This window comes from Camelus dromedarius, chromosome 6 (assembly GCF_036321535.1).
Source record: "Camelus dromedarius isolate mCamDro1 chromosome 6, mCamDro1.pat, whole genome shotgun sequence".
NCBI classification, from domain to species: Eukaryota; Metazoa; Chordata; class Mammalia; order Artiodactyla; family Camelidae; genus Camelus; species Camelus dromedarius.
Genome location: NC_087441.1, coordinates 42,757,832 through 42,780,572, shown reverse-complemented (window position 1 = coordinate 42,780,572; position 22,741 = coordinate 42,757,832). Strand labels below are relative to the sequence as shown.

The 22,741-nt window shown below is 42.2% G+C and overlaps 1 protein-coding gene across 4 annotated transcripts in view; it reads right to left on the bottom strand.

Moving 5' to 3' along the window:
* FYN (FYN proto-oncogene, Src family tyrosine kinase) overlaps positions 1 to 8,938 on the bottom strand; it is a 198,558-nt gene extending 189,620 nt beyond the window's left edge. For 2 of the 4 annotated variants that reach the window (XM_010992002.3, XM_031456177.2), the window contains exon 1: positions 8,460 to 8,938. The gene's annotated coding sequence lies outside the window, so the exon portion shown is untranslated. The remainder of the gene's footprint in view (positions 1 to 8,459) is intronic. The other 2 variants (XM_031456178.2, XM_031456179.2) reach the window with 1 other exon arrangement.
* Between the last annotated feature and the right edge of the window lie 13,803 nt (positions 8,939 to 22,741).

Below are 22,741 nucleotides of genomic sequence, written 5' to 3'. Positions count from 1 at the left end.
CCACCACTGTGGCTGACACGCACCATGGTACTTCATTCCTTGTCTTTCAGAAGCTGCCTCCCTGGTGGCTCCATCCTCACAGCCATTCTCTTAGACAGAAAAGATTTCAGTGTTCAACCCTGCCCACCCCGTACCCCCCGAGTCAGAACAGGGAATATGCATTCTGTAAGATCCTCAGAGCCTATTCCTGCAACCGTGGCCCTGAAGCTCTTTCCTTCTCATGAGACGAGTCCTGGTTCAATATATCCCGTCTGTCATTCTGCCAAGGTGGGTGGGAGGAACAAGAGGGCTGATCCCCACTGTGACTGGACTGAGGTACCGGGCTAGGAGGTGGTGGGCACCATGTCCACCCACACAGTTTATAATTTCATCTGAGAGATGGAACAAATTTAGTGTTACAAGCACTGATCCTGGATTCAGACTCCAGCTCTGCTGCATACCAGCTGCATGACCCCAACTAAAGCACTTAATGTCTAGGCCTCAGTTTCCCCATCTGTTACATGGGAATAATGATGACAGTGTCTCATTGAATAGCGCTGGGTGTTGAGCTGGCAAATCATGAGTAAGACGCAGTCCCTGACTTCCAAAGAGCTCACAAGTCAGAGAAAAAGACCAGTATCTGCCCACTGTCAGACCCAACCGACCCTGCTTTGCTTTCTAAGTTGCAATGAGGGTGATGATGAGGTGGTAACCAAGTGCTGTGGGAGCCCAGAGAAGGACCTGAGTGGGGCTTCCCAGAAGGTAAGTCTGGAGAAGAGAGGTCTCCCTGGGGGTAAAGGTGCCTTTGTATCTCTCGAACCCAACACAGAAGTAACTGCAAGGCAAAGGCAAGGAGGTTGAAAGTAGGCAGGGAATGAGGAGCCACAGCTTTGGAGCAAAAACAGACACGAATTCAGGAGCCAGACAGACCTGGCTTCTCTAGTAATTAGTTGTGTGACAATGGGCAAGTTACTTTACCTGTCTCAGCCTCAACTTTCCCATTTGACCAATAGGGATGATAATGCCCGCCTCAAGGAGTTGTTATGATTAAGTAAATTAGTGTATGTAAAGCACCTCACAAGGCCTCCTGGGGGCTGAATAACTATGGCAGGCAAGCGTATTTTTCTAGTGTATCTGGGGAGGGGTGGGTGGGGGTGAGGTGCTATGTGCTTTTTCATACCATCACAGAGGGAAATACAGGCCAGAAATAAGGAGCCCTCAGAAAAGGCCTTCTGAATTGAAATATGTCATGGGGGAGGGGGAGACTTTCCCATACCTGATTTTTTTGCTCCCCAAAACTTACAGTTAACAGGTGTTCAATACACATTTGCCCAAACCAGCTGGCGCTGCCTGAGGTCCCGGGTCTACAGGGGCGGAACAGGTGATGATCTCTGCACCCAAAGACCACCCGGTAACAGGTCCCAAGCCGGCTTCATGCCCTGCGTGAGCATGACGCAAGTCACTCTGGAAGCTGGCTGAGATCAATGGGGAAACATTCTTACCCAAATATTACAACAACTCCAAATCTTGCAAACGTTGTTAAAGTTTCATGAATCAGTAAGCACTATCTTTTCTTCCCACGTTTTTATTAGACCATAAATCCAGTTCAATTTATATCCTTCTAGGATTAGTGTGTTCTAATCAAGTGCAGAGTGCCACTTATTCCCAAGTTGTCTGTACTAAGGGTCACCCAAGTCCATTTGCATAATACTGTTCAGGCTTCTCATGTGTTTTAGTAGCTAAAAATTAGATTTTCTCAACTAGAAACACTGAAAAAAAATTATATTTCTCTAAATAATCCAAATCACCCTTTTCTTCATAGGAACCAAGTGCATTAAAGTCCTAACTTGTGGGGTTTTTTTTTTTCCTACTCTGTAGTTTATTCTACCTTCAGAAAGTCATGATGACATTCTGAAGTCAAACTCCAGGGATTTACAATATAAATAGGTTAAAATTCTGGTTATCTGACTAAAACAAAGAAATTCCTTCTATAGGGCTAACTTCAAAGTGCTTTTATGTTTTCTACTCTCAAGAATAAAAAGGCTCTGCATTTCTTAAGAAGACTTGCTAAAAATGCTGTTTTCAGTCACACTACTTCAATTAATTTCCTATCTTTTCCAGTAATTCCTGATTCAGAACTGACAATCACCCAAATCTCTTTCCAAAATATTCAAAATGTCCTTCTATGTACACAATGTATCTTCATCCTCCCTTCCCTAAGGGATATATGTGTTAGATGTAATATGTATATACAGATATACACACATTATCAACAGCAGCAAACACATAGCTTTTCTGTATGGGGGTTACTATTCCAAGTGCTTTACATTTATTAACTCGCTGACTCCTCACAGCAAACCTTCAAGGTAGGAACTATTAACACCATTTTAATGGTGAAGAGGGGGAGGGTACAGCTCAGTGGTAGAGTACATGCCTAGCATGCTGCAGGTCCTGGGTTCAACCCCCAGTATCGCCATCAAAAACAAACAAACCTAAGCACACCCTCCCCCAACAACAACAGCAACAAAAGATAAAAGTTTAAAAATAAATAAATAAAGATGAAGAAAGGGAGGCACAGAGAGACTGAATAACTTGGCCCAGCTCACACAGCTGGAAGAGGTTGGGCCAAGATCATACCCTGAGTCCATGCTATTGACCACATCCCTCACCTGGGCTGAAAGGCTTGAAACATGGCTCTCAGTGGTGACTCTGCCACCTTGGACAAGTCACCTAGCCACTCTGGGCCTCATTTTTCCTCATAAGTAAAAAGGACCTGCTGGGCCACACGATCTCTAAGTCCCCTATGGTTGTATGTCCTGTGGGTTTTGCTATATATTTCTACCTTGGTCTGGAGAGCAGGTGAGTGTTAGATTCCTACCCTCATGCTCCTCTGGTGGGGTGCTAAATCCAACTGCACTTTTCATTCTTAATCTTGCTTAACCTCTGGGGCATAGCCCTCCCCTCCTGGGGATCAGGGTCCCCTCTCTCCCAGGGCCCACCCAATACTCTGGGTGTACCTCTCCCACTCAGGGCCTGGGGTTCCCTTCCTCCTCTGCTCCCTGGCTCTTCCTCAGCCTTGTCTGCTCGCTCTACTCTCCACTTTTCCTGAGTGATATTGCCGGTATCCATGGCTCTGAGTATTTTGCAATGTGCTGCTAACAGATGTATATTTGAGTCCTACTGCTCACTCCAGATCCATCTGTTCAACTGCCTACAAGATACCTGGACCATTGTGGTATGTATACAGAATGGAATACTACTTGGCCACAAAAAAGAATAAAATAATGCATTTGCAGCAACATGGATGGACCTAGAGATCGTCATACTAAGTGAAGCAAGCCAGAGCAAAATACCATATGATATCACTTATACGCAGAACCTTAAAAAAATGACACAAATGAACTTGTTTACAAAACTGACTCACAGACATAGAAAACAAACTTACAGTCACCAGGGGGGGAAAGGAGAGGAGGTGAAGGCATAAATTGGGAATTTCAGATTTGTAGATACTAATTGCTATACATAAAACAAACAACAAGGTCCTACTATATAGCACAGGGAACTATATTCAATACCTTGTAAGAGCTGGTAATGAGAAAGAATATGAAAAGGAATACACACACACACACACACACACACACAACTGAATCACTATGCCGTAAACCAGGAATTAACACAACATTGTAAATTGACTTCTTCAATTAAAAAAAAAAAAGATACCATGACTGGAAAGTTCAAAGTGTCTGTGATAAAGTCATCACTTAAACACTGCCTCTCTGACTGTATAGTATTGTTTGTCTGCATGCCTCTCTCCACCCACTGCTCAAGGACCCCTCCTGTCCCCATCCCCCAATATACTGCCTCACCCTCTCTTGTTCTGTCTCTTTTGCTCCATCCCCACTTCCATGCAGCCCCTCATCAATGACTCTTCTGAGTTTCCATAACTACCTTCCCTGAATTGGTCTTGACCATCTCTGGTCAAGAGCCCACACTTTACAAAACACAAATCAGATCAAAGCAGTTATGACAGTGGTCAGAGATTTCCTTGTGCAGTTCCTTGGGACAGGATTACACTTCTTCGTTCCTGAAGCATCTAGCTCATAGTCTGGCAACTGGTAGATACAGCGAATGAATGCAGCTGGATGAGTGAGTGTGCAGGACAATTCACAAACTCTTACAGGGACCTATCTGTGGACCACAGCAGGACCCACTTAAAATAAAGGCTCACAGAGAGTAAAAGTATTTCTAGTATCAACATACTTTTGATTTCCTATTTTTTAATTTTTTATTTCTTAAGTGAGCAATAAATGAGAGTCTAAATGTAGGATGGAGATAGGAATGGACATTTTATTTTTTTATTTAAATATAAAGTTATATTTCCCAATAACCAAAAGTATCAACTTCCAATGCATTTATGTCACCCTCCCTTACAGCATGTAACACATTTTACTTAATGTCATCATTATTTCCATATGAGGTATTTTGCATATTGCTTCAAGGCGAAGAGCAAGGGCTTTGAAATCAAACTAATTGGGCCTGAATCCTGACTCTACCACTTACCAGCTACGTATGATCTTCAGTTACTTACTTAACCTCCCTCGCTTCATCTTCCCATCTGTAAAATGGGGATTATAAGTGAAACCACCTCAGATCATTATTGTTTTTCAATTGAACTAAAGTTGATTTACAATATTATATTAGTTTCAGGTGCCAATATGATTAATATTAGAACTTAAAATACTGCTTGACACATACATGCTCAATCAAAAGTAGCTGTTATGTACTATTTTTATCTCTCCTAGTAGACTGAGCTCTTAAACAGTGAGGACAGCAGAAGTATTCATTTTCCTGATCCTATCTTCCCGTGCCTTGCACACAATAACATACTGGGCTAATGTTTGCAGAACAGATGAATATAATGAACTGTTTATAGCAAAAATATGTGCATTACTAAGTATGATGACTAGTACGGATAGAACTGCTCCAACAACTTGGAGGCGTGTGGAGGACAGGGACCATCCAGAGCACTAGCAGTTCACCCTGTTCCTGGGGGTCTGGGAGCTCACTCAACTCCATGGAAGATTCAGGGCTCAGTCATCAACTCAGGACAGCTGTGGGATGGAGGGCACCCAGGCGGGACTGAAGAGCTGGGAAGGTGGGGGGCTCCTTTCTCATGAGCCTGGCCTGGGGCAGTAAGTTTCTTCTCTGGAGTCTGCTTAATTTCCTCTCCCAATTAGAGAAGGTAGGACTGTGATTTCTGAAGACCCTCCTAGCCCTTGGGGAGTCTATAAAATCAGCAGATAAAAATCTAGGCCAACAAATGTGCTACTGGAGAGCCATTATCAAAGTCAGGACAGGAGCCAGGAGATCACTGTATTACAGGGGATTACTGGGTGGAAACTGGCCACTGCACCCAACAGAAAGCAACAGTTTGGGAAACGTGTTTAAAATGAAAAGACTCTGAATTTATAAAATCAAAAGAATGAAAGCAACAATGGGTATAGGCTCTAGGTTTCCATTTAATTCTCAACAGCCTATAAACTCCTTGAGGGCAATGACTATGCCTTGGGTGGTAGCATATGACAAAGCTGCAGGCCAAAAATACATTTCTTCTTGACCCTTTTTCTGGTCACATGGCTAAACTATATTTCCCAGACTTTTTTGCATGTACTTTTTTGTGGCCATGTAACTAGCCCTCAAGTAAAGGATGTAAGTGGAGAGATGGGTGTCATTTCCCAACCAAGGCATTTAAAAAGGGGGTGCTTCCCCTCCACTCCCCCTCTTTTGTCCTTCTGCCAGCTGAAAGCAGGTTACAGTGGAGCCCTATGGGATGGTGGAGCTTGGGGTCCAGAGTCACTGCATGAAGGAAAGCCATCCACTGACCAGAAATACCCATTTTGGACTATTATATGTGGAATAATAAACATCTATTGCTTTTGAGCCATTGTTTTTGCAGGCCTATTTGTTATAGCGGCTAACATTAGCCTAATTGATCCAGGTGCCTAGCACATACCAAAGACATAATTCACATTTGTTGAAACAAGCAAAATAAGACCAGGTTCCTTCTTTCAACATGCTGATCAACTAATGATGGAAACAGACACATGCCAAACATAATGCCAGCTGCTGAAGTGTGAAAACAAAATTGGAGGCATGGTGATTTGTTTGAAGGGAGAAGGATGGAGAAAGCATCCCAGAGTAAAAGACTTGAGTTGGGCCCTCAAGGTTTAACAGGAACCAAGCAAATGAGATGGAGTTGGAGATTCCAGACCCAGGAGAAAGTATGGAGTAAAGGTATAGAAAGCAGAGTATGTGTTTGTTCACATTCAACCTTATCATTCTCTTGAACTCAGTCAACAGAGTGTGAGTTTATTGTGCACTGACTTTCCTTCCTGGGTCTGGCATCAAACAACGCTTTATTTTTTACAGTACACTCATTAATCCTATTGCTTTTTTTTTAAATATAAAAAGTTCCAAGATGAATGTCCTTCGAAAGTGGAGAAGTAAATGTTTAATGAACCATAACAACCCTTCTAATAAAATTCTTGAAGAACAAACTTGAGACAGTTCTATTACTTATAATAGTCAAAGAGCCATGCTCTTAGGAATCAGTGGGTTCAACCTAAGTTTTGACATTATTGATTAAGCATGTAATAGTCACTAGCTTACAAAATGGAACATTAAGCCCCCAGATTTACATTAACATTTCCTCCTTAAGAGGATCATCAAGCAGATGGTTTAAGAGTTCAGTTTAAAGACTCTCTACATCCTTTGCTCATAGCGAAGTGCCTCCAAAACCTGAGAGAGTTAACAAAACCACTTTCTCCAAAAATCTGAGTCCCTTCATCTGAAAGTACAGTACCCATGGGACCGGGACTTGGGAAAGAGAGTACAAAGGGTGGAAAGTACTGCAGTCACTTGGTGGTGAGAGGAAGGATGTGGGCGTCTGAAGGCTACCCTGAAGCAGGGAAGAGTCTCCAGTGGTCTTCCAAATGCCATTTTAATGCTGTGTCAGCAATGTCCCCAGGAACTTTTTAAAATATAAGGGTAAAACAACAATCACTGGACAGACAAGACTTCATTTCAAAAGACTTCAGTACTCCTTAAACTTGAAAAAGGAAGCAAGTCAGGCTGCCTCACCCCATCAAACACCAATTTAACTCTCTTTCAGAAACAAAATTCTTCTGCCCCCTCACCAATGTATCCTACCCCCGAAAGTGAAAGGGGGTTAAAAGTGGGCGGAGGGGGTGTGCTACCTTGAAAGTAAAGCAACTCTTAACACGGCTTAAGTCATTTCCCCCCTACATCTAAGAAATACTGCAGCTGCCAGTCAACACTACCGGTCCATGAATACAGCAAAATGCCAGCACCTGCCACCCTGCATCTGGGGCCTTTTATTTTTTGGTAAATGTGGCAGGAAAGACTTTCAGAGAGAAGATCAACTGCTTTATCTGAGAGAAAGGGAAGCCCCAGGGAAGAGAAAGAAGAAGCATCGCACCCATCCTTGGGTACTTTGTGCGTCTCCTCTCTGTGCACTGAAAGGACTCTTTGTGTCACAAACACACACACACACACACACACACACACACCCGGCGAGTCTGTGTGATTTACTCGGGGGAGGAGGGGCAAGAAGGGTGATTTTATTATCCCTTTTCTCACTCAGTCCCAGCAAATCTCCGCCTGGGCCCTAGCTCGGTGGCCTCTTTCTGGCTCAGTCCCCTCCGCCTGTGGCCGCAGAGATAAGAGAGGGGAGGCGACCAAACAAAAACAGTCATCGATCTAAAGAAGTAGAGGGGAAATCCAGCGAGCAAGGAAGGGAGGGGAAAGGAGCCTGCGGGAGCAGAAGGGGTGGGGGTGGGGGGTCAGAGGAAGAGGAGCGAAGGCCCCAGCACAGGGGACTGAGGAAGGGTGGGTGGTGGCACAGGAAGAGTGGAGGGGAGGATGGGGGAAGTGCAAGGGAGGTGCCAGAAATAGGCAGGAGGATGCGGCGGGGAAGGCGACGGCCGCAGGAGGAGGAGGCCGAGAGGTGGAGGAGTGGGGCAAGCGTGGGGTGGGGTGGGGAGGGAAGCAGCACGGGGCATCAATTATTAAGTGATTACATCATCCCCGACATTAAAACAACACACACAGCCCGGGTCCCCGCGGGGGGCCCCGAAAGGAGGGCGGGGGCGGAGTCTGGGCCAGCCTCTCCCCCAAGCCAATTTGTCTTCACACCCCGCGCCCGCTCGCGGGCTAGGAAATGGGCCCCCCATCCCTGCGCTACCTCTGGGCCGCACCCCGTGGAGGTGTCCTCCGGCACGACCACGGGAAGACTCCGAGCGGGGCCAATTCCCCGGTAGCCCCGCGGGCGCCGGGGAGACGGTGGTGGCCAAGAGACTGCAGCGCCGGGCCCCGCGGCGGGGGCGGCGCTTCGCGGGGGCGCCGGCGACCGGCATCTCTGCAGCATCCCCGCGGCCCCACGTCGCATCCCTGCCGCTTACCTGCGCTGCGCTCAGGCTCCGGAGCCCATTCACATGGTCCTCCTCCGGCGCGGCCGAAGTGGCTCCGGTGGCTCCTCAGCGGGCCCGGGAGCCGGTGGGCCTCCAGAGAGTGCCCAGGGGGCGGTGCCGGGTGTCGCCGACCCGGCGGCCGGATCCCTCCCAGGCGCGGGCGGCGGCCGCCGGGCGGTGCGGAGCGGGCGGCGGCTTTGTGTGCGCCCGGGGAGCCCTCGGTGCGTCGGATGAAGCGCCGCGCGCCCGAACTGCGGTGGACGCGCGGCTCCGAGGGCAGCCTCGCCTCTGGTCTCGCGGCCGGCTGGCGGGCGGGTCTCGGCGGCCTTCAGCTCGCGGCGACCCCTCCTCCTCTCCCGCGGCAGCCCCCTCCCCACAGGCTCCGCTCCTGACAGATGGCGCAACTGCAACGACGCGCCGCCGCTGCCGCGGCTGCTCACAGCTACTCGCGCTGATGCTCCAGCCCCTTCAGCCCCTGCAGGGAGTGAGGAGGGGGCGGGACGCACCGCGAGAGTGGCAGGCCCTCCTGCCCTATCAACGGGCCCCTCGGGAGCTGTGGGCGACGACCATTGGTGACTGGGGCGGGGCGGGGCGGCGATGGGTGGGGTCACCGAGTGGGTTGAGCTTTACTGAGGCATCGGGCATCCTGGCGTGCGTGCAGTGTAGGCTGTGAGAGGGGATGCGAGGTTGGAGGAGTTGTGTATGTGCATTTTAATGGTTTATGTGGACTTGTGAGATTGTGGGTCAAGTCGGAGGAAGAAGGGAGAGTGTGAGCTGCAGTTTCTGCTTTGCGGAAGGTTGCAGCTGTCACTGCAGGAGGGCATCTGCCATTCCCTCAAAACCATAGGAACCTGCCTCTGGAAAGGGCTATTTTGCCTTTCTGATGTCTTTTCATTTGAAGGTGGGAGGATAAATTGGAAAAGTGTTAGGGTGATGAAAGAGTTTTCTCTAATCAAACCGAAGAGTACGGAGCAAGTAGAATCCCCTCACAGAAACCTGGAAAAGCTAAGAGAACCCTGGAAATGCACATTTAATATTATTAATAATTATAAAGAGGAGGAGGAAAAGACAAGGAAGGGGAGGAGATAGGGAAAATTAAGATTAATTTTTCCGTCGTTGTACATATACATATTCAAGCAAAAGTCTTGCGGAATTATTACTGAAATGCGGGTGGAGAGAGCAGGCGGCGACTAAGGAATCTGCAATCACAAAGTACAGATTTGTTTGTATAGTTTTTTCCAAAATCATGTTCAATTGTAGCCGTTGGTTGTCTTTGGTTTCTTGTGACATTCAGCCTTCTTATGTTTTCTTTTGCCTTCACTGAGTCTGAGCTTTTGCTCAGACTTTCCTTGGTGAAATGATAGCTGGTTTAGTATACAGTTGGGAGTGCATCAGTCTTTATTTCCTATCCAACTTTTGTATGGCAGGATGTAACTTCATTAACACACACACACACACACACACACACACACACACACACACACACACACACACACACACACACACACTTTGGTTTCCTGATTTTCTTTATAGGTAATTCCTGTTTACTGAAAGTTCTGCTTTAAGGCATGCTTAGATTCATTCTCCTTAATGATTTTGGCAAGAATCCTACCCTGCCCCCTCAGCAAATCTAATGTTCTGAAAAATATAAGTGAATTGGCTTCTACTTCTATGCCACAAATCTATAATATTACCTTTCCTGCCCACTAATGTTTTAACTGTAGTTTTAAAATATCAATTTGCTGACTTTTTTTCTTTTTGGTGCACAGTACATTTTAAAGTTGCTAGCATTTATTAAACAATCCCTATTCTATGGATGAGGAAACAGAGGACAAGAAAAGTTAATAAATAAACTCAAAGTGATAGTATAGGGTGGTTACTTTTTTTTTCTTCCTTAAATAAAATGTTAAGTGAAATAATGTTTAAATTTTGTGTTGGTAATTCATTCCATAGTCCCAAGAAATGGAACCCATGACTAGGACTAGAAGATTTCCATTACAAGACAACACTAACTTCATCTAGCCAGGAATTGTTTATCTTCGTCAGTACTAGCCTGCCATGGCTGTTCTAGGTTTATTTGAATTGGAATGGAGAGGCAAGCTTAAGGTATATCAGAATTACTAGAAGGGACTTGTTAGAATACAGATTGGTGGCCCCAACCCCCAGAGGTTCTGATTCAGTAAACTTGGAATGGAGTCCAAGAATTCACAATTCTAACAGTTGCAGATGATGCTGATGCTCCTGGTCTGGGTAACAGACCTTGAAAACCACTGGTCTAGAACCAGTCTGTCCAATGTGGTAGCCACTAGCCACACATGGCTATTAAGTACTGGAAATGTACTTGAGTACTTGAAATGTAGCTAGTGCCAATTGAGATGCACTGTAAATGTAAAAGACATATTGGATTTCAAAGATTTAGCATGAAAAAAAGGAAATGTAAAAACATCGAATTGATTTTTATATTAATTAGCATGTTAAGATGATACTAGTCTGAATATATTGTGCTAAATAAAATATAATATTAAAATTAATTTCACCTAGTTCTTTTAACCTTGTAATATAGCTACTGGAGAATTTAAAATAGCATATGTGACTCACATTATATTTCTATTGGACAGACTGATCTAGGGTTGTTTCTGATTCCAGCTCCATGGTGCACACTGTTGAGAGCAACTTGGTAAGGCAAATAACTTATTTCTTCTGGTCCTTAGTGTTCTCATACGTAAACCGGGGACATCATAAAACTGATCTCAGTAAAAACTAAGTGGACATGGAATCAGTTTTTGTGTATCTTCCTCCTTTTTAAAGATAAACTGTCATGTACTCTCAGAAAAACCACTCAAGATAGAGACTTCCTTGGAATTCCATGTGAGATTCAATTTATCTTATATGAAATCTGGAGTAGGTGGGGTAAGTCACCTCATTGTTTATGGTTTCTTCAAGAGGAGTCACTTTTTAGCATCTGTAACTCTAATAGCTTCTTGATCTAATTAGTGGGAAAAAAGAAGAGACAATGCAATTAAAATGACAGATTAACCTGCTCCCATCAAGACTTCATCCTGCTTTTGTAACTCTTTCCTTGCCTACATTTTTATCTGCTGCCCTTCCTAAATGAGGATTTAAATGGATTTGTCCTCCTAGGAGGATTTGCTAATGGTCTGAAGAACTATATAGAGTCCTGTAAAGATCTGGATGCCAGTCCCCATTTTCATCTGCTGTGCAAATCTCTACATAGACCACAGGCTTCCTCATAGCCCCTAGCTGCCCCTAGCTGTCCCTAGGCTGCCTGAAATAAGTCATATTGTCCTCTATGACCCCAATTTTGTTTTCTTATGGACAGCTTATAATGTACCAACTAGAATGTGGGCATTGTTCCAGAATTCTCTTCGATTTGACTGCTACAGTTTTTATTTTTCTCTTTCTTTCACTTTGAAGTTTCCTATTTCTATCTGGGCTTTCTTTATTTTGTCTCACCTGAATTTCTTATTCTCTTGCTTTTAAAGTAACATTTTCCTTATTTTCAATTTTATTAAAATAGTTTCCTGCTTTACTATTACATTTCAGTTTTAATCTTTTCTTACATGTCAATTCAACAGCAACACATATAACAAAGATAAGAATCCTTAAGACAGAGTGCTTACAAATCAGCAAGAAAATAAACACGAACACTCCAATTGAAAAACACATGCAAAGGAAACGCATCCCAAAATGGCCAGTAAATGAGATTTTAACTTTACTTATAACCAAAGCAATGCAAAGACATAGTTTTGTCAACTACCTAGTTAGCCAAAGACATACAAGGATGTAGAGAAGTGGATACCCCTACTCTGCTAGTGGGAGTGTTATTTGGTTTATCACTTCCGGAGGACAACTTAGTAGTAACATTTATGAAACACCCTTTAAAAAGTATACGCCTTTGACCCAGCAAGTCTACTTCTGGGAGAAAATGGAACAAGTTTGCAAAAATATACACATGACATGAGTAATTGGAACATTGCTTATTATAGTGAAAAATTGAGAAAAGTCTGTTAATAAGGGATTTGGTGTGTAAATTCTGCTGTATCTATAATAGAATACTACATAGCCATAAAAACGATGATGATGCTATTTATTTATTTATGTGGAAAGATTTTCTCAATAAAATGTTAAGGGAAAAAAGTGAGCAACAAATTGGTATGTATGTGTATATATGTATGCATGCTTATACATGTATATTCCATTATTTTAAAATGTAGTTGTATACGAAAATTTTCATAGAAAGAAAAGTGAGCAAAAATGTTAACAGTGATTTTCCCCAAGTTATCAGATTATAGGTCATTTTAATTATTTTTCTTTTCTTAATTTTCTGAACTTTTTCCATTGGGCACTTATTATTTGTTAACAGAAGAAACAATAAAACTTTTAAAACTTTGTTCTTTCTTTTCTACTTTAATTTTCCCTTTTCTCTTCTTCCTCCTCTTCTCTGCTCTTTTTCCTCTCTTTTGAAGAATCCTTGTCACAGGGATGGTGTCCAAAAGAGCCTTCCTGCCAGGGCTGGGAGGGTTGGAGGCCTTCTGCTCCCATCCTCCCACCACTATTCTTCTAGCTTCTGGTGGACCTCTCAGGAGTTATAAGAATGGTTCTCAAAAAACTTTACTCTGAAAGCAGGAGACTTCTGGGAAACTGGTCCCAGGGCTAACCTCTCTGTACCCGGCACACCTGGTTTATTGTGAAACTCTTGCTTCTGACATCTCGTGGCAAGTCCTAATAAAAAGAGCTACATGTTTTAAAATCCACAATGTTCAGAACATACCCAGTAGATTTAGGGTCTATTGGGTCCACAGCATGCCATGAGCCAGCAGGAGATGGTCCTGGGAAAATCTCATGTGCAAAGGTACCTCCAGATAATACCCTAGCCTGAGCTCAGGAGGGGCTGGCAGCAGGTGGTGTTAAGTCTGCCTCTGGAAGAGGCCCAGCCCAACTTCTGAAGCTGGGATTCTGGCACTACTTTTATAGCAGCTCTCTCTTGTTAAATTTTGTCCAAACTGGACAATTGCTCCTCCTGGCAGGGCCACAGCAGAGGCTTCTTGGTATGTGTCTCTTGAGCCCCCTTCCCTCTTAAAAAGGTGGAGACTGGGCTGAATAAACAGGCATTATTATGAGGAAGGCCTCAGAGCCCAGATCCATGGACCTCTGGCTGAGTGCTCTTAGCATATCAGAGTCATTACTGGGAGAGCTGGGCCTGTTGGAAAGGATTGGATCTATAGAGGAAAAGAGGCCATAACCCAACCAGACCAAAAGGAGGGTGGGAAGGGTGGTGGTAATTGAAGATGGTCTTCTTTGATTCTTTGCCTCCCTCCCTGGAGGAAGCCTAGATTATCATCTGGTATGGTTGAAGCATCTGGGAATGGGACTTAGTAACCTTGAAGGTCTAGATGGAAACACATCCAATTCCACATAGTTATCTTCCAACAGATCTCCTACAGGAACCTTGGTAGGAGTCTAACAAGGGAGGCTCTCTTGTCATAAGATGGCCTGTTCCTTTCTGTTACATCCTAACTCACTGTAACTCCCACTCTGCCCCTTTCTTTACTACTCACTCTTAATCTATTTCCTGGCTCTATTCTGTGAAGTGTTGGTGTTTGAGGCTTCTCTTGTGTGGCTGAGCCAAGAAAGCCCCAACCTGATGTAGATAATTGGATCAGAAGCCCTCAGACTTCCCTGTTTGCAGGCGTAGGTTGGTTAGGCCTGATCTTTAGTTGAGCTGAGCCTGACTTGCCATCCCTGGGAAGACACTCAAGAGCTACATACTGAGGCCCACAGGTTCTGTGTGTGTGTGTGTGTGTGTGTGTGTGTGTGTGTGTGTGTGTGTGTGTTTGACTGGTAGAGCTCCTAGAGTGTGCCCTTGAGATTCAGATTTTTTTTTTCTGGTCACAGCCTGTTGTCATTTCAAAGAAAAGAAGATAATACCTCAGCTTTCTAATTACTCTAGTGATCTACATCTGTATGAGAAATGGATTTTATAACATTTATCTTGCCACTTTCAAGAATTCAAATATTCTATCTGTCAGGTTGTCAAGGGAAAAAATGAACAGAAGAGAAAGAAAATTATTATATCAGTCAAGGTTCTTGGTTGCAAGCATTAGAAACTATGTCTAATTTAAGCAGAGAAAGAATTTATTAGAAGGATATTGGAGTGCTCGTCGAATCAATTAGAATATTTGAGAACTAGGCTCAGAAAACAAGCAGGAATCAGGAATCACCACCCAGGGGCACATCTAAGGACTGGTTAGGATGATTTGGTGGGGCCCTCACACTACCAAATACTTCTGCCACTACTGGAGATGGATTCTAAGCTGTCTCTTCATTCCCCTCGCAGTTGCTGAAGATTTAAATTCCTGGCTGGCAGCATTAAGTAGGCTGGCCATACAGTAGCTGTCAGGGGGGCATGGGGACATATGGCAGAGGAAGGGGTGGGGTATCTGGCTTTCTTTAGCTTTTGTGGAAAATGGTGAGATCTTGCCCCCAACCAATTTATATAATAGGACTCTTCCCAAAATAAGAAGGAGGTGGAATGCTGGACCAGAATTTTTAAAATGACAAATGCCCCTGCAGTTGATCATCCATACCTCAAGTTTCCATGATTGAGTGTTGCTTTGCATTTAACAGGAATTTCTTCCTTTCCAGTCAAGAGTCTGCTCTCTGGCAAGAGGATGACAGGGTAGGTCCCTCCAGCAAGGTACACAGTATCTTCTAGAACCAAATGTCTCACATGAATACTCCTTTAATTTTCATTTTTCCCACATTTGCCATGGGAGAGTTTTGCCTCTGAGAGTGACAGATTTGTGACTGGTATTATAAAGATGCGAAGCATCTGAGGAATGGGAAGATTGATAGAATTTTTACCCTGGTTCCGATCCTGAGAGCCAGCATTAGAGGCTCTGTCAGCCTTAGCTCTTTCCTTTTTATTATCATCCTTCATGTAGAAGACATTCTTGTAGTGGTTCCCCAGATCACAATGACTCCCACTTTCTGGGAATAGCTCCCCAAATCCAGAGGTGGGCTTCTAGAGACCATGTCTACATGAAGAGACACTGCAACACCCCAGCCTAGCCATAGGCAAATGATCAGGGGTAGACATTTATCCAATAACGAGCCAAGTGTTACTTACTGAGGGTTTGAAAACTGGATCAGAGATATAGACCTGGGTGTATTAGTCAGGAAAAAATAACTGCTATAACAAACAATCCCTGAAGCTGTGGCATTACATAACAAAAATTTACTTCTCTCTCAGGTCACAGTTCAGTTGGGCTTTTGTTGGGCAACTTTTCACCAAGGAATTCAGGGACCCAGGCTCCCCTCAACCATGATTTCACTAGATTCTCTTCATATCACTGGGAAACAAGGGAAGAGAGAGAATTCCATGGCAGGTTTTAGGAGTCAGACCTAAAAATGACATGTATTATTTCTGCTCACATTCTATTGGCCAGAAATAATCACATGGCCACACCTATACGTAAAGGAGCTGGGAAATGTAGTCCTGGCAGAAGAGGAAATGGTTTTGGTGAGTCTCTAGCCAGCGTGCTGTGTTGGGAGATGGTAAAACTGGCAGTGCTCTGGGGAGATGAGCTACAAAGTCTCGCTGCTGAGGCTCCTTCAGCATTTGGCTTCTTCTCTTCATCTAACTTGGTTAGTCAACTTCTTCCTGAACTCACTAAGATATTTCAGTATCTGTCCAATACATAACTTCTTAAGTTCAAGCCAGATATATTCACATGTGTCCAAAATGGTGTATGGATAAGGACAACAATTTCAGCATTTTTATAATCATGAAAGATTGGAAACATCTTAAATGTCTGTCAATAGGTAACCAAGTTGAATAAATTAGGGTACTTGCAATAGACTCAATTCTTTCGAACCTGGTAGAAAGTGTTTATTTCCCCCCTCATTTTCCACTTTAGCAAACCTGACCCAGAATCTGCCTTCATTAATCTGGGGAAAATAGGAAGTAGGAGAAGAATAAGGAGGACTGAAGAATTTTCAACGTATATCCATGCAGAATAAAACTTGAAGTTTTCTGGAAAATGAAAAATTGCATCGAGGATCCCTCAAGGAAGAAGTCTTGCTCTTAACATCCTATCAACAGATATGGATGCTAACTTAAAATTGATGCTATCTGACACGTGCCCTGGCAAAACCATCTCTTGTCCTCCTCGTATCTGGCTTGATGTTGAAGACTGCTAGGTTATAAAACTACCAAAAAAAAATGCTGGCCAAGTTAGCAAAGCAACCCCCAAAATGAATTTTAGAGGAAGACAGCTGCTCTTACTTCCAAATTTTAAAATCACCTTAAATTTTTGTATTTTGTGTCTATGTGAAAACACCTGGGTCTGTCAGAACCAATAATAAGAAATAGTTTCATGGGGTGTGTGAATTTCACAAGCATGAGTATGGGAACCCAGATCCCTGTTACATTTTACAGGTTTAATTTTTCTAGCTTATAAATCAAGGCAACTGCCCCCCAGATTTTGGAGGTCCCATCCCAATGTGAAGGAAAAATGCTTCTTCATATAACATAGAATCAAAAGTCCAATGAACATAAAGTAGCCCGAGGAGATCTTAAATAGGCTTAAATTATTAATGAGTTTATAAAAATTACTATTTTAAACCAAGAGAATCAAGTTTACTAGGAATGGTTTATTGAAAAATCAGATAATATTTCATACTGAGGTAAAACTGAAATTTTTTTCCATCCTGCATTCAATTTATCATTTATTTTAATTCACTTTAATTTATTATTTACTTTACTGAATTGCCTTTGGATAAACTGTATGCATCCCCCCAAACAATCCCTCTCATATACTCTCTCAACAGAAAGAGAAACATTCTATTTCTACTCAAATATGAAATTAGACATTCCTTTCACCACTAATATTTAGCACTGTTCCAAAAATTCTAGTAAATGCAATCAAACAACATGAAGAAGCTCAATGTATAAATAATGAAAAGGAGACAAAATTCTTATTATTTCCTGTTGATGTGATTGTCTACCTGGAAAAATGAAGAGAATAAATTGAAACAATATTAAAACTAATAAATGAATTCAGTAAGGAAGTCAGTTGCTAAAGATCATCAAGTTAGATTCTAAAAACAGTGAATGAGGTGAAAGTTGTGCACGTCCAGAATCACCCTTGAAAATTCTCCAAATTGCCCCTAAAATACTGTATGTGTGGGGGTTGCGTATACAACTCTATACACTGTTTCTGCATAGATGTATTATATATATTGTAATTTGTAGCACATTAGAGTGTATATGTAAAGCAATTTAACAATACTAATGTTTACATGGGAAAACTTGTGTTTGACTGTATCATTATATGCATATATGATACATCTCTGCCATAGACAAAAAAATCAATAACTTTTTTATATTGCTGGTTAGAAATTATAATTTTTATAAGTCTCCTTTGTCATAGCAACCAAAAATAAGCAGGGGTTATGTCTTGGTTTGGGTTCCCTTCAAAGCTGACCTTGACACAAGGATGAATGTTAGAGTTATTTTTTCAAGAGTGATCGCAGGAACCCAGTCTGGGAATGATGATGGGAGATGGGGAAGGGAAAGATGTCAGTCAAGGTGCCTCACGTCAGTTTTCCCTTGGGGCAAATAGAGCATCACCCCCCCCCCCCCATGCCCCTGTGGGAGACAATATGAGCACACAACAGAGTTATTACAACAGAAAGTAGAGGAAGCTGGTGTTTACTTACCAACTCTCCATCATCATTAGTGAAAGGCTGTTTCTAGGGACATAACTCTGGATTTCTATCTGGCCCTGCCAACAGTTCCAGTGGGCTCCTGTGGCCAGAAAAGACATCTCATAGACAAATAGTGATGTCCAGTAAACAGCCTCTGGGAAGTAGATGGGAACGCCAAAGGTATTTGGTGGGAATGGCCCTGGCAGTATCGACCACATATTAACCTATAAAGGAGGGGGACCTATGTATAAAAAGTGCACATTCCTATGGAGAGTTATAAATAAAGAAGTTTAAATGGAGAAATGAACCATGTTCCTGGGAGGAAAGATTTAATAATGTTAAGATTTTAATTTCCCTAAAATTAAACTATAAATCAAATACAATTCCAATTAAAAATCTACTGAGGCTTTTGTTTTTTTTCCTTTTAAGTTTATCTTGAAGGGAAAAAAATGAGTGAGAATAGTTTAAAAATTTTGAAACCTTTCATGTAGTCAATATTACCCTTGAAAATCCTTTAAATAATGAGACAGTACTGGCCTACCCAGATAACAAAATAGAGTGGTACTGGTGCACAGAAAGACAGACAGACAAAAGGAATATTCTCAAGATTGCAGGAACACACTCAAATATTTATAAGTATGTAATTGTATATTACATGCAACATTTAAAATCAGCCAAAAATGAAAGGAATAGTGAATGAACATTATTGGTACAAGTTAAATCTTGAATCATATCACACAGTAGAACAAATTCCACGTGGATTTAAAGTTAAAATGTAAGTTAAGATGTTAAAGTACCAGATAGAAGAAGATAAAGGTGCACATTTTGGGGAAAGTCCATAATACAATTGGTAAGTCCAGTCTAAGCTTGACACCTGAGAGAGAATCTTAGAGGAAAGAAATGATACAATTGAATATGTTCAAGTGAAAAAACATCAGTTAACCAAAATCACCACAAATAAGACAGAGCAAAAGACAAAAGAGAAAGCATTAATACACTTGATACATAAAAAGTGCTTGAAGGTCTTGAAAATCAGCAAGAAAATACTAACACACGAATAAAAATTAAACTGGCAAAGTAGCCATTCATCCATAATTCAACAATGCTTTCTTGAGAGCCTGTTACATGGGAGGCGGGTGCTATGAAGAGAAGAGAGGATACAGAGTGGGAGTACTTGGATGGAGTGACCAGGCAGGCTCTCTCTGAGAAGTGGCATATAAACCAATACCTTCAGGATAGAAAGGAGCCTTCTAGGTGAAGAGGGGTGGGAGGAAGTGGGAAGACCCTTTAAGTTGGAGGGAACAGCATTTGCAAAGGCCCTTAGTGATACAAGGAATGGAAAGGAGGGCAGTGTGGTGAGGGAGAGGTGGGGAAAGTGGTGAGGAGTGAACTGGAAGAAGGAGATAAGGATCAAGTCACATAGAGCCTTCTAGATCATGATAACTACTTTGGAATCTATTTGAAAAACTTTGGGAATCCAAAGAAGGGCTTTGAGCAGGGATATAACATACATGGTCAGATTTTCCACTTAAAAAACATGTCCTGTGATGGCCTTATGGACAACAGATTGGAGGGATACAAGAGAATAAATAAACAGGGTGACAAGATGGGATGTTACTGTGGTGGTGCAGGCTGGGCTCTATGATGCCGACCTGGATTGAGCTTTAGAGAGGAGAGGGACGGGGGTAGAGAGGTTAAGATACATTCTGGAAAAAGAAACAATAGGAAGGGAGTGCCCCAGTGGGAAAGGAGAAAGCAGGGAAGAATGACCTTCAAGTTTCTAACAAAGTAGCTCTGAAAATGGTAGTAACATTTAAGTCGAGGAAGATTGAGGAAATAGCAAGGGGATCAATGTTTCTTTGAGAACATGTTAAGTTTGAGGGTCCTCTGATACATCCACAGAGAGATGCTACTATGGGTTGATTGCCTCGGTCTGAAGCTCAGGAGGGAAGTTTTGGTTAGGGATATAAATGTGGTAATTCACATATGTGCCAATTAAACAGGGAGTGAATGAGTTCACATAGAGAGAGGGCCCAGGACTCAGACACGAGGGGCCAGGCAGAGGACGAGACTGAGAAGGAGCAGCTGAAATGACAGGAAGATGTGGGATCTCAGAAGGCAAGAGAGGCAAGTGTTTTAAGGAGGAAGTGGTCAAGGGCATCTAATACTACCAAAAGGTCTAGAAAAATGAGATCGGAAAAATGATTCCCGGATTTGGTGAAGCAGAGGTCACTGGTAATGGGTGGAGAGTGAGCTGAGAAGTTAGTGAACCTCTAGAGTGTGTGCACCTTTTTAAGAAATTTGGCCCTGCGGGGAGTGCAGGAACAGGCATGTCTTAAGGACAAAATATAAATGTCCATACACAAGTGAAAACACACTTCACCTTAGTAGTAACCCATGGAAAGAAATTAAAATGGAAAAGGCAAATCTTTTTTAAACCATCAAATTGGTAAAATACTGAATATTTTTCAAAGTGATGGTTGGGGGTGGGGTATACGCTTACAAATACTACTAAAGGAATTGTAGATTCCTGTAACATTTCTGGAAACTTAGCTTTGTGTTAACCATTTTGACTCAGCAATTTCATTCCTAAGACTACATCTGAAGGAAATAGTCAGGGGTGTGTGCAAAGATTTGACTATAAGTATTTTGTTTTTGTCACGGTGTAAGTTGCATAAAGTTGTGAAATCCTGGTAAAAATACTAAAAGGGTCAACAATAAGAGACTGGTTGAACATATAACCATGATATAACATAACATGACAATTCTTTGCAGCCACTAAAAACTATGTTGTAGGAGATTATGGAATAACTTGAAAGAGACAATAGGGTAGGTAACAAAACATTACATGACAATGGCTCATATTTATTTAGTGCTTCATACTACTATTATTAATGCTTTATATAAAATAACATTTAATTGTCACTAAAAAAACTATGAAGTCGGTATTATTATTATTCCCACTTTATAGGTAAGGAAATCAAAGCTGAGATAGGTTAAAGCAACTCGCGCAAGGTCATGCAGCTGGAATGCAGTGGAAGCAGAACTCTGCTGCCGTCTCACCAGTATTACACTTTTACTAACAGCAACACTCTATGTATTCATTCAGAGAATAAACCATACTAAAATGTTATACCTTGTGGTGGACTATGGGTGATCTTTACTGTTTTTTTTTCTTGTCTATATTTTTAAGATTTTCCACCCCCCCAAGTTATCTTAGTAATAAATTACTTTCAGAGAATAAATGAGTGTTTTCCATATTCATAGGATAAGGTTGTACTATCACGAATTGTGATATGCCTTAATAGACAAATGGATCCGTGGCCTAATTTCTGCCAGAAAAGTTAATCATAATTACAAAGCCAAAGTCATCTTTTGAGTCAGCGTCTCCTCCCTTCTCACCAATTAGTTAGTGGCCCCTTTCGTTGACATTATCTACAGTGAATTATGAGTTTATTTGAGCTGTGTACCAGGAAAGACCATTAATGACAGACCATTCTATGTTTGGATGCTCCCTGGAGATTTCTTTATATGACACAGGTGGGCTTTGGTTACTCCAGCTTTCAAAGTTCTTCCAATTCAAAATTGTTATAGACACACTTCGTGATATGGAACTTCAGTGTCTCAATTAGCTGTTTGTGTGTGTAATGGAATATATTCAAAATTATTTCCTCAGGAGAATCTTGCTCTCCTGTGGGCAGTTCCAGTCCATCTCTGAAGATGGTGATGGTGGTGTGATGTAACTTACATGGTTTTAGTTTGTATCATAAGTCAAGTCCCATTTCCTAAATGTAAAACATCAAACATCAAGAAAGTGTCTATAGGGTATTAGGCCTCACTCACAGTGACAGTAACTCACAGTGTTAAGACAAATTTCTCCTGTATTCTCTAGGTGACGAATGGCTTCAGATGCAGAAAAGAGACCTGCTGTGAGTCCTGGCTTTGTCACTCAGTAGCTGTGTGACCTTGGGCATGTTACTCAGCCTCCCTCAATCACAGTTTTCTCATTGATATAATGGGGTTAAGAGCACTCACTTTAAAGGATTGTTGAAAGGTTAAAGTGAGGTAAAAAAGGCTAAACCCTTAGCACAGGGCCAGGAAAGACAATAGCTTAGATAGGGCCTCAAAATATGTGTTTTTAAGTATTTCAAAATGATAGACTGCTTTGTTTCTCTTGAAAAGATCACAGTGATTGTTTTGGTTCTTATTCCTCAGATTATAAGTAAGGAAACTGAGGATTTGAGAGGTCATTTGTTTCATTTGATTTTTTTCTTTCTTTCTTCCTTCCTTTCTTTCTTTTTTTTTTTTTTTTTGTTGTTGTTGTTGTCAGTGTCATGCAGTAGTTTGATCTTAGAACCAAAACTATAATTCCCTTAGTAACGAGGGATGCTTTCAGCTGCAAATAACAGAAAAGTTGATGAACAGTGGCTAAAACAAATGGACTTACTGTTCTCGTATCAGGAAGTCTGGAGACAGCCAGTTGCTGGAATTGTTTCATTTTCTCAATGGGGTCATCAAAATTCCAGGCTCTTTCTGTCCTG